Raw genomic sequence first — 12,811 nt, forward strand, 5'->3', positions numbered from 1 at the left:
GGAACAGGAAATCCCACCATAACATCTTTTATGGTTTCTGCCAAACCCTTCCGAAAGAGAGCTGCTAAGGCACTGTCATTCCATGTAGTAAGGACCGCCCACTTTTGGAATTTTTGACAGTATAACTCGGCAGAATCCTGACCCTGGTTCAATGCCAATAGGGTTTTCTCAGCTTGATCAATAGCATTAGGTTCATCATACAACAACCCCAAGGCTTGAAAAAATGCATCCACATTAGTCAGAATAGGATTTCCAGGTGTCAGAGAAAAAGCCCAATCCTGGGGATCGCCACGCAGCAAGGAGATGACAATTTTAACTTGCTGCACAGAGCTCCCCGATGAGTTAAGCTTCAAGGCAAGAAATAGTTTACAATTATTCTTAAAATTCAAAAATTTAGACCGATCCCCAGAAAACACATCAGGAGTAGAGATTTTTGGTTCAACAGCAGGTGATTGAGCGAGATAGGCAGAAATTCCCCGCACTTCAGCAGCGAGCTGCTCAACACGATCAGACAATTGCTTAATCTCCATTAAAGAAAAAATCCTCCTACAGCCCCAGAGAAAAAGAGGAAAAAATCTATAAAAAAAGTAAAAAATTCTGACACTTTTTTTTTTTCTTTTTACAATTCTCTCCTGCTTTTGAGTACCCTAGAATCTGTGGTTTAGGCTGGTGATTCTGTTATGATTGGGTCACTGAGGAGGAAAGCAAGACCAAGCTAAGCTACAGAAAACCAAATCAAATGTGAACAATAGCAAAAGAACACTTAGCTTGAGCATGCAGGGACTGGACTGGAAACTAAGACCTCAGGAGGCAGGAAAAAATCACCAGCAGGGATAGAGGGAGTCGGCTGTCTTAAATCCAGTCAAAAACTCCAGATGTCCAATCGTCCTCCTCATTATCAGATGGCAGGCCTCTGTTAATTAGATCAGCTCCATTACCTCCTGTAACCACCAGAGGGAGCCCGGAAAGAGAACTCGCGACCCCTCTGTCAATATAACCAGCTCCACTACCTTCACTAGTAACCAGAGGTAGGCTAGAAAGTGAATTCACAACAGAGATGCTTCCTGAATGCAGGCAGAAAGAAAATGGAGAACTGGAGGGAAATGGAGGCTGAACTAACCATAATCCTTTGCAAAAGCTACCAGGATGCATTGCAACCTTACTAGAATGCACTGCAAACACTTACCAGAATGCACTGCAATGGAGGGAAAAGTACAAGCAAAGTGAAAGTAAAACACAATAACACTGCGATTATGACTCTGGTCACTAGAGGGAGCCAGAAACACTGAAAACATTAACATGCAGATAATCGAGGATTATGATTTAGATGTTGGAGACAGAAAACTCCCCGTCTGACATCAAACGGATGTCACTGTCTTTTTTTCTCAGAAAACAACAATAGGACCAGTTCAGTTACTGGTCTGAAAAATGTCTTAAGTTCATTCCCTTTGGCCATCCTCAGTTCAACTTTGCGGACGTTGCCATCCTTACTCGGGAATGTTGCAGTCGCTAGACCAAGTGGCCACTGGTTTCGGTGGACTTGACAGTCTTTCACAAGGACAAGGTCACCAATCCTCAGATTAGGCCTGGTAGATTGCCACTTCGTCTGTGGCTGCAAAGTAGACAAATATTTTTTTGCGCCACCTGTCCCAGAATGTGTTTACAAAACTTTGTACCTGTCTCCATTGGCGCTTGTAGAGGTCGTTAACGTCGAATTCTCCTGGAGGGGCACTAGATAGTCCTGTTTTCTGGGTGAGGAGAGTAACTGGAGTCAATAACAAGGGTTCCTCGGGGTCATTAGAGGCTGGAACCAAGGGACTTGCGTTGATTATAGCTGCGGCTTCTGCCATGAAGGTGGATAGGCTTTCGTGGGTAAGTCTCGCTGCTCCTTCTTAAAGAAGAGTGGAGTCAAGAATTCTCCATACTAGACCAATCATTCATTCCCAAGATCCACCCATGTGTGAAGAGTGAGGCAGGTTGAATGCCCATGTGCAACTTTGGTCACTGAAGAACCTCTCAAGAGTCTTATGGTCTAGATTTGAAGGTATTCCCAATTCCTTTGCTTCACTAATGAAGTTGGTACCTCTGTCTGAACGTATATGTTTGATAGGACCATGGATGGCAATGAAACGAAGCACTGATGAAGCTTGAAGTGTCAAGTGACTCAATGAGCTCTATGTGGACGGCTCTGATTGACAGACAGGTAAACTTGACAGCCCAACGTTTATTATTAGGTTGGCTGCCTCTCGTATGATGTGTAACAACTGACCAAGGCCCAAACACATCGAGTCCAACGCTGGTAAAAGGAGGGTCTGGGCTGAGTCTATCTGCTGGTAGGTCAGCCATCTTTTGGGTTTGAGTCGAACCACGAAGCTTACGGCAGGTAATGCATTTGTAGATGACACTACTGATGAGTTTCTTTGCACCGACAATCCACAGGCCAGCAGTTCTGATGGCTCCTTCTGTAAATAGCCTTCCTTGGTGTTTGACCAGATTGTGGTAGTGTTGTACGATTAAGTAAGCAACATGACATTTTCCGGGAATGATAAAAGGGAATTTCTCCTCAAACTCCATTTTAGCTTCTTTGAGTCTGCCTCCTACCCTCAGCAGGCTGTTGTTGTCGATGAATGGGTCGAATTTTCTCAATGCACTGCTCGCTGGTATTGGAGCTTTGTTAATGAGACATTGGATTTCCACAGAGTATGTTTCTCTTTGAACAGTGAAGATGACGTGGTTTCTGGAAAATTCCAAGTCAGAGGTAACATAGGTATTTTTACAGAGATGCTACCCTTTACATTTTTCTGTGTCACAAGCTCTGGTGGTCTTGAATGAATGAGCTACATGAGTCAGGCAGGTAATGGCTCGAATCAGTGACTTCCAACTTGAAAATTTGTCAAATCTGTGAGATCCAAGCTGGATAGCAGAAGTCATTGTATGGAGTGTAGACACCTGAGGGCGGATTTCAGCATCTGAGTCCCCTCCCACTAGTTCAAACATGTCTGGAAAACGTTCTTCAGTGTACAATAATTTTGGTTCTGAGAGCCATGTTGTGCTCCCTAGTCGACTTGCGTCAACTAGTTGCGTGGTCTGCAGGGTTTTGGGCCGTGGGAATGTAATGCCACTGTTTTGGATGAACTGATCTCCTAATTCGTAACACTCTGTTGTTGACATAAACATAGAATCATCTAGTTTGATTGTGGATGTATCCCAGGACTACTTTGCCGCCTGAGTAGAATTTGGCTTGTGTCAGGTCGATATCCATCTCGGATGCAATGAACTCTGCTAATTCAATGGCTAAGACTGCAGCAGAAAGCTCTATCCTGGGTATAGTGTGCTCTGGCTGTGGAGCAAGTTTGGCCTTCCCCATAACGAATCCAATGTGGCTCTGACATTTGGAGTCTACAGTTTTTAGATAGGCAACAGCAGCAATTGCTTTGACAGAAGCATCTGCAAATACATACAGTCTTTGGATTTGTATTTCTGTAGACGGCATAGGAGTGTATGGTCTTGGCACATTCAGGTTGGAGAGGGCTGCTAAAGAGTTCTTCCATACTTCCCACTGTATTCTCTTATCAGGTTGAAGATGTGCATCCCAGTCAGATGTCTCCTTAGTTAAGTCTCTTAGTAAGGCTTTACTTTGTATAGTAAGAGTAGCTGCAAAACCCAAGGGATCGTACTGGCTGTTGATGGTAGACAGGACACCTCTGCGTGTGAAAGGCTTTTCTTCCTGGCTGACCTGAAAGGTATAAGTGTCTGACTGTGGATTCCAGAGAAGCCTGAGGCTGCGTTGCATTGGTGTGGGGTCTGACCCCAGGTCACAGGTATCTGAGACCGTTACACAAGTCTTGAGAAGGGAATGCTTTCATGAGTTCTTGTGAAGCCTGAGGTTAGAGCAAGCAAGTGTCAGAGACACCACACTGCACTTGCTCATAGAGCCAGTGCGCGTGTCCTGAGTACAGAAGCAGTGCTAAAAGATACCTGTGGAGAAGGGCAGCAGAGGTGACCATGCGTGCTTCAGGCTAATAGTGTCAGGGTCCAGTCAGCGCTGGAAAGTAAAGAGGCATAGGACCTGCGGACACTGAAAATGAATAATCTGGCACGGGACCTATGGTCATGTGACTGCAAGGGGGTGGGGCTTAGCGTCCTGTTTTCAGATAGGACAGGACACCATACAACAACTCAGAGTCAGGCAAAACAGAGGTCACAGCAGTACGGGCAAACGAGGTACAGGAGGGACAAACAGACGGGTAGTCAGACAAACCCAAAGGTCATACACAAGAGAGCGACGAGGTACCAAGGGGACAAGCAGAGAGAAGTCGGGTCACAAGCAGAGAGTCATACACGAGAGGTAGCGCAGTACAAGAGGCTCAGGCAGAACTCGTAACAGGGACAGAACCGAATCACAACCGAACAAGCAAGCAAGATATCAGGCACAAGGCACACGTATACAAGAGGTCACTTAACTCAGCCGAGGGCAGGAGTATAACTGACACCGGACCCAGGTCCAGTGAGCACTAAATAGCCTCCTTCTGCCATAGAATCATAGAATCGTAGAGTTGGAAGGGACCTCCTGGGCCATCTGGTCCAACCCCCTGCTCAAAGCAGGATTCGCTAAATCATCCCAGTTAGATGTCTGTCCAGCCTCTGTTTGAAGACTTCCATTGAAGGAGAACTCACCACTTCTCGTGGCAGCCTGTTCCACTCATTGATCACTCTAACTGTCAAAAAGTTTTTTCTAATATCTAATCTGTGTCTCCTCCCATTCAGCTTCATCCCATTGCTTCTAGTCTTTCCTTGTGCAAATGAGAATAAAGTTGATCCTTCTACAATGTGACAGCCCTTTAGATATTTGTAGACAGCTATTAAGTCTCCTCTCAGTCTTCTCTTTTGCAAACTAAACATTCCCAAATCCTGCAACCTTTCCTCATAAGACAGGGTTTGCAGACCGGTCACCATTCTGGTCGCTCTTTTCTGAACTTGCTCCAGTTTGTTGATGTCTTTTTTAAAATGTGGTGCCCAAAATTGGACACAATATTCCAGATGAGGTCTGACCAAAGAGGAGTAGAGGGAAATAATTACTTCACGTGATCTAGACTGTATGCTTCTGTTAATACATCCTAGAATTGCATTTGCCTTTTTTGCTGCTGCATCACACTGTTGACTCATATTCAGTCTGCGATCTATTAGTATACCCAAGTCTTTTTCACATGTGCTGTCACTTAGCCCTATTCCTCCCATTCTATATATGCTTTTTTCATTTTTATTGCCCAGATGTAGTACTTTGCATTTCTCCCTGTTAAAAACCATTCTGTTAGTTGCTGCCCACTTCTCCAGTTTATTTAAATCTTTTTGAATCCTCTCTCTCTCTTCTCTAGTATTAGCTATCCCTCCTAGCTTTGTGTCATCAGCAAATTTAATCAGTTTACCCTCAATTCCTTCATCTAAATCGTTGATAAAGATGTTGAACAATACAGGGCCCAGGACAGAGCCCTGTGGTACCCCACTTGAGACATTCTTCCAACTGGATGTGCAGCCATTTACGACCACTCTTTGGGTCCGATCACTAAGCCAGTTATGAATCCACCTAACAGTTGCCTTGTCCATTCCATACTTAGTCATTTTTTCAATAAGGATTGTATGAGAGACTTTGTCAAATGCTTTGCTGAAGTCAAGATATACTATATCTACAGCATTTCCTTGATCCACCCAATCAGTAATACCATCATAGAAGGAAATTAAATTAGTCTGACATGACTTATTAGTTACAAACCCATGCTGACTCTGTTTAATCACTTCATTCTTATCCAGGTATTGACATACATGTTGTTTAATAATTTGTTCAAAGATCTTTCCTGGTATAGAAGTCAGACTCACCGGCCTATAGTTGCCTGGGTCCACCTTCTTCCCCTTTTTGAAGATAGGAACAACATTTGCTCTTCTCCAGTCTTCTGGCACTTCTCCTGTTCTCCAAGAATTTTCAAAGATTATGGAGAGGGGTTCAAAAATTTCTTCTGCTATCTCCTTCAGTACTCTGGGGTGTAATTCATCTGGACCTGGAGACTTGAATACATTTAGGTTAGCTAAGTGTTTCCTCACTATCTTTCTGTTTATAGATATCCTGGATTCTTCTATTCCCTTAATAGGACAGTGAATAGCAGTTGATGTTACATTTCCTTTCTGAGAGAAAACAGATGCAAAATAGGAATTTAAAAGTTCAGCCTTCTCAACATCCTGTCTTACCATTTCATCATTTTCATCCTGTAAAAATCCTATAGCATCTTTGACTTTTCTTTTACTTTTGACATATCCCCAAAATCCTTTATTATTGCTTTTGACATCTCTTGCAAGCCTCAATTCATTTTCAGCTTTAGATAATCTGATTTGTGCCTTGCAGGTTCTGCAGACAGCATTATATTCTTCTTTAGATATGCCTCCTTCTTTCCATTTTATAAACATTTTTTGCTTCCTTTTTAGCATGTGCTTAAGTTCTGTGTTCATCCATCCTGGTTTCCTTAAATGCTTCCTATTCTTCCCTCTTTTCGGAATTGTTAACAACTGTGCTTTGAGAATTTCATTTTTCAAGATTTCCCATCCTTCCTGGACATTTTTGTCTTTAAGGATATCCAGCCATTGGAGAGAGAGGCAGCACAATTAACCCATAGTCTAACCAGGACAGGTCAAAGCGAAATCCCGTCCTGGATCAAGACAGCAAGCATCTCTTGGGCTCTCCTGAGAAGACTGATGGCAGTCTCATTCGAAGGCATGGCTTTCAAACAGTCGTCAACATAAGTCTTTTTCTATGAATTGTCTGACATCTGATCCATATTCTGTTTCTCCTTCTTGAGCTGACCTTTTGAGTCCATAAATGGCGACGGCAGGTGAAGGGCTATTGCCAAAGATGTGCACTCTCATGCGATACTCTGTGACCTCTTTAGTAGGATCATTGTCTCTGTACCAGAAGAATCTTAGGAAGTTCCTGTCTCTCTCTCTCACAAGGAAACAATGGAACATTTGCTGGGTTCTGAAGGGAAGAGGTGCAACCCATTTGTTGGTCTCGTTATTTACAAGTCCCTTGTCCATTACCTCTAAGAACAACTTGTCCTCTACCGACATTGCTACTTGGTTTTCTTGCTTAGTTCTTTGGAAGACTGTGCACCCCAACTGATCCTCAAAGCTTCCTGACACCATACTGCTGTCATGAGTAAAGTCTATTAAATGATTTGGTAGTTGGATGCTGTGTGGTAGTTCCTTGATATGGAACTCGTTGTTGCAAGGTTGAAATAGAGATGGGCGTCCTTTCTCCAATGTATTTGTTAGCATACTTGTCACAGAAGATGGGGCGTGCATATGTTCCAAGCATACGTTTCCTCTTATGACCCATCCTAGGTCTAGTGTCAAGCTCGCGCCTTGGCAGGTTGGCGCGAGCCGGGGGGGTTGTGGCCCCACTGTGCCACAAACCAGACTGCCCAGGAAGGGGCGTGATTACGACAGCTACCTCGGTCTTCGCTGGAGCCTCTGATGGTGCCGTCAGGCTTGTGTGGCAGGTAGCTGCCGGGTGCCACTCCAGGGTGGCGTCTGGCTGTGACTACTGATCCCACTCGGGGACAAGTTACTTTGACAGGTGCGACTGATAGGCAGGTAGGCACAGCAGGCACGGCCAGTTCCCAGGCAGGCATAGCTGAGACACAGGGCAAGCAGGCACGGCTGAGACACAGGGCAAGCAGGCAGGCACAGCTTGAGACACAGGGCAAGCAGGCAGGCACAACTTGAGACACAGGGCAAGCAGGAAGGCACAGCTTGAGACACAGGGCAGGCAGGCACGGCTTGAGACACAGGGCAGGCGGGCACGGCTTGAGACACAGGGCAGGAGGGCACGGCTTGAGACACAGGGCAGGCGGGCACGGCTTGAGAACACAGGGCAGGCTGGAGTGCTGTATGACAGAACAGGGTTGGACCTGTTCACACAGGCGGTGCAGGTACGGATACAGGCAGGAGTGCGAAGTAGGCAGAGCCGCAGGAGTGCAGAGTAGGTGGAGCCGCAGGAGTGTGGAGTAAGCAGAGCTGCAGGAGTGCAGAGTAGGCGGAGCTGCAGGGCACAGATAGGGCTTGCAAGGGTGCAGAGCACAGACAGGGCTTGCAAGGGTGCAGAGCACAGACAGGGCTTGCAAGGGTGCAATGCACAGACAGGGCTTGCAAGGGTGCAGAGCACAGACAGGGCTTGCAAGGATGCAGAGCACAGACAGCCTGCAAGGGTGCAGAGCACAGACAGAGCCTGCAAGGGTGCAGAGCACAGACAGAGCCTGCAAGGGTGCAGAGCACAGACAGAGCCTGCAAGGGTGCAGAGCACAGACAGAGCCTGCGAGGGTGCAGAGCACAGACAGAGCCTGCGAGGGTGCAGAGCACAGACAGAGCCTGCGAGGGTGCACAGCACAGACAGAGAGGACACAAGGAAAGACACAGCAAGGAAAGAAGCCACAGACAGGGAGACAAAGGTAGGACAGAGTTCAGACAGGGAGACAGCACGAGACAAGGTACAGGATCCAGGAATGCTGCTTCCTGGAGGGCGGAAGGTTAGGTATAAGACAAAGCTAGGACGGAGACACATAGACCAGGATATTCTGCCCCCTGGCAGGCAGACAGAAAATACTAAGCAAGGCTAGGAGTATTCCTCCAGAGAAGGAGGAGATACACAGGGGAGGACCTGGCTGGCTCAGTAGCAAGATACTAACTGAGTTTAGACATTGCACAGGCAAGGTTCCAGTCGGTGGGGCAGACCTAAATAGTAGAGGGCTCTAGGTAATTTGGTCAGGGACAGATTAGACAGGTGCATCCTGACTGCATAAGAACCAGAGAGTTCCGGCGCCGCCCCCCTATACACACCCAGCTCGGAAGCATGCAGGAGAGCAGAGGAACAGAGTACAGAGCCGTGCAGGCAGAGCGGCTAGAGAGCCGTGCAGGCAGAGCGGCTAGAGAGCCGTGCAGGCAGAGCGGCTAGGGAGCCGTGCAGGCGGAGCTGCAAGGGTGCAGATGCACAGATAGAGCTGCAAGGGTGCAGGTTCACAGACAGAGCTGCAAGGTGCCGATGCACGGACAGGGAGGACACAAGGAAAGACACAGCAGGGAAGGAAGCCACGGACAAGGAGAAAGGGAGACTAAGGTAGGACAGAGTACAGACAAGGCACTGGGACCAAGACTCAAGGGCCAGGATATTCAGCCTCCTGGCAGGCAGACAAGGTACAAAGCAAGACTAGGAGTAATCCTCCAGAGAAGGAGATACACAGAACAGGGCCTTGCTGCCTCAGCAGCAAGTTGCTGAGTATAGACATTGCACAGGCAATGTTTCAGTGGGTGTGGCGGAACTAAATAGACAAGGGCTCTAGGTGATTGGTCAGGGACAGATTAGACAGGTGCACCCTGACTGCATAAGAACCAGAGAGTTCTGGTGCCGCCCCCCCTATACACACATAGCCAGGAAACATACAGAAGAGCAGAGGCACAGAGCACAGGGCTGGCAATAGACAGAATTCACAGCATGACCCGGAGCAGCGGGTAAGTTGATGTGCGGGGGATGGGAGGCCGTGCAGTGATGCCAACAGGGTTGTTACAGTGTGAGCCACCTGTCCTGTAGATTGTAGGGCAACTTTTGGACTATAGGATTAACACCTTTGGCTGTGTCAAGGAATGCAAGTCCTTGTAGGTCACCTTTGGCAACTAGGACTTCTTTTAGCAGGTCACTTAGTTCTCTAGGTTTCTGGAGACCTTTGTTAGATATTTTAGGAAAGTCATCAATTCTTTTGAACAAGGCTCTCTCTATTTCCTCTGCTGAGCCATAACATTCATCCAGCCTCTTCCAGACCTCTTTAAGGCCAATTTCACGGTGGTTTATATTAATGTCTCTGATACTTACTGCGTGTTTGACTGACTCTTCTTCCAGGTATTTGACTAAGAGGTCTATCTCTTCCCTGTGTTGTAGCCCCAAGTCTCTAGTGACATTTTGGAAGGAAGCTTTCCAAGCTCTGTAACCTTTAGCATGGTCAGTGAATTTCATGAGTCCCTTGGCAACCAGATCACGTCGTGTGAAGAACTTAGCAAATTCTGTTGTGAACCGGTTGTCAGCAGAGTATACTGGTGATGGGTCACCCTGTTAGTGATGTGAGGTGCCTTCATACCTGTTAGTATCCTCAGGGTGGCGCCAGCCGGTGTCATGTTGCTTCGGTCTGACGTGCGGTGTGTCAGCAAGGTGATTCACATTGGTTACCTGGTGAGGGGCAAGGTAGTCATTAGCAGAATTGTTTTGCTCCACGTTTTCCTGGAGCTGAGCCTCATGATGACTCTCACTCGCTTCACTTGATGTGTCATGTTCTTGGTTATAGTTTGGATCAGGAAGTTCATTAACATACTGAGATGTGCGTTGTGGCGAATCTTGCAGTGGCAACTTCAGACTTGACATACTGCTTCGGCTATGCAGCTCAGGGTTGTGCACAGCTTCTAGTGATTCTGCTTCGGCTATTGCTGCAGCAGCTTCTCTTTTTACTGCTAGGCTCTCTAAGGCGGCATCCACACATGCCTTCTCTAACTGTGTCTTTCTCTCTTGCTCATCTCTCTATATGCATAACCTTCTCTCTTACTCATCTCTTTCTAAGCGTGACTTCTCTCTGTCTATGCGTGACTTTCTCTCTTGATCTTCTAGACATGCTTTCTCTAATTTAAGTTGCATCGCTTCTTCAGCATAGCTTGCTCGCATTTTGGCGGCTTCATCATTTGCGTGTGCAATTGCAACCGTGTTGCTGTGGATATAGTCTTTGAGGAGACAGATGTAACAGATTTTGTCCTGTGTGATTTGTGGGACATGGTGTCTTGGAGGAATGCTTGGCTGTGCAGAGATTGCTGTAGCTGTATTAGTCTCTGTGTAGTCGGTGACTTGAATCTCACTAGGTGGGTGGGTGCAGTTTCACTAGTTCCTGCAAGCTGGATGGAAAAGCTGGCTGAATTCCACTAGCTGGCACCTGCAGGATGGAAGGCTGACCTTTCTCTGAGTTCCCACTAGCTGGATGGTTGCTGTTTCACTGTTCTGTCCTCACTAAATGAATCAGAATTCATGTAGCTTATACAGGCAGATAAACCGCTATACCGGGGTCCAATAAGGAGACTGTAGTTGAATCTGTGCTTTATTGAACTTGATGGTATGTTGGCACGCGGTGAAACTACAAGCAAAACATACATATATACACTCAGTCAATACAGGGTACATCAGAAATACATATTATACATAGTACATTATAAGTCAACATCTGCACTAATAGCTAACCAGGGGAAGAACTAATTAACAGGCTAATATGAGACAGGAATTAGATGCAGGAAGCTTAAATACATACCAGCGATGCTATCACAAGGGAAGAAGAGAAATGAGATGCTTCCTGAATGCAGGCAGAAGGAAAATGGAGAACTGGAGGGAAATGGAGGCTGAACTAACAATAATCCTTTGCAAAAGCTACCAGAATGCACTGCAAAAGCTTACCAGAATGCACTGCAATGGAGGGAAAAGTACAAGCAAAGTGAAAGTAAAACACAATAACACTGCGGTTATGACTCTGGTCACTAGAGGGAGCCAGAAACACTGAAAACATTAACAAGCAGATAATCAAGGATTATGAATTAGATGTTGGAGACAGAACAATGAGACATTGTTAGGGCTGGCGGAACGCACCAAATAATAAAGTTGGTAATAAGGTGCGTTCGCAGCCCTGGGTCCACCGTGCAGGGGTGGTAACCTGCTGCTCAGTAATGGCGGATGCTATATGGCGGTATACTATAAAAACACACGCGGGTTATTGTCACCCGGTGTGTACGGGGGCGGACTCTGTTGCTTCACTGAGCCGCACTACTGCTGAACATAAACGCCGGAGCCTGTTTGTGCTCACAGAGCTCGGCTAAAAGAGCGCACAGTGTATGGCCACAGAACACTACCCCAAGGATGCTACTCTAGAGTCCCTCTAGGCCCACTGAGCGCGCGGCGTCGCTGCCACAAACGCTGCTAAAGACGCTGGCAGTGGTGTGTGGAGCACGTGCACTGAGGCGTGCTGGATCACTGGTGAGGACCAATGTCTGACTCAAATCCTGAGCTACCTACACCTAAGCCTGGGCGCTAGCAGGCTAGGCTGCACAACACATGCCTACCAAGGGTAGGGGTTTCATAATGAGTCAGTCACCAGATACATTCATACGTGCATGCATCTCTCACACCTTATAGTCTGTAAATAGAGTCTATCCTAGCGCATGGGTGAGAGGCCATGCGAACCTTTTATAGCCATGTGCGTCCGGGACCTTCCTGGCTTCTCGGATGGGCCAATCCGAACACGAGCAGGACCTGAGCACGTGACCCTCGATCTCCAATGGGAGATCACTCCACGGGCATGCTCAGTGGCCCGACATGAGGACTTAGTCCCTGGAGAATCTCGCTGCTGAGCAGCCTGCATTGTCATAGCTGTGCCAGAGGTGGCAGCAGCAAGCAAACCCACGGAGTTGGTCTGGGCAGGCTCCACTGCGGCCGAAGAAGAATGGGAGACCGCTGGGTGCAAGGCTCTGGATTCCTGCTGTGCAGTGGCAGGAACCCGACGCCTAACAGACATGATGTCGTTCCTCTGAGGCCTTCTCAATAGCAAATGTTGGCCCTAGGTATTTTGGGCAGTAGAATCTATCTGTGGGAGGAGAGATATTGACATAGCTCTAACGCTACAGATATCCAAAGGTATAAGTAGGAATCTATATAGGAAACCTGAAGAGAAGGATACTACGTACCAAGAATGGAGCC

The sequence above is a fragment of the Dendrobates tinctorius genome, unplaced genomic scaffold (genome assembly GCF_039654945.1).
Source record: "Dendrobates tinctorius isolate UK_male_01 unplaced genomic scaffold, ASM3965494v1 ptg000030l, whole genome shotgun sequence".
NCBI classification, from domain to species: Eukaryota; Metazoa; Chordata; class Amphibia; order Anura; family Dendrobatidae; genus Dendrobates; species Dendrobates tinctorius.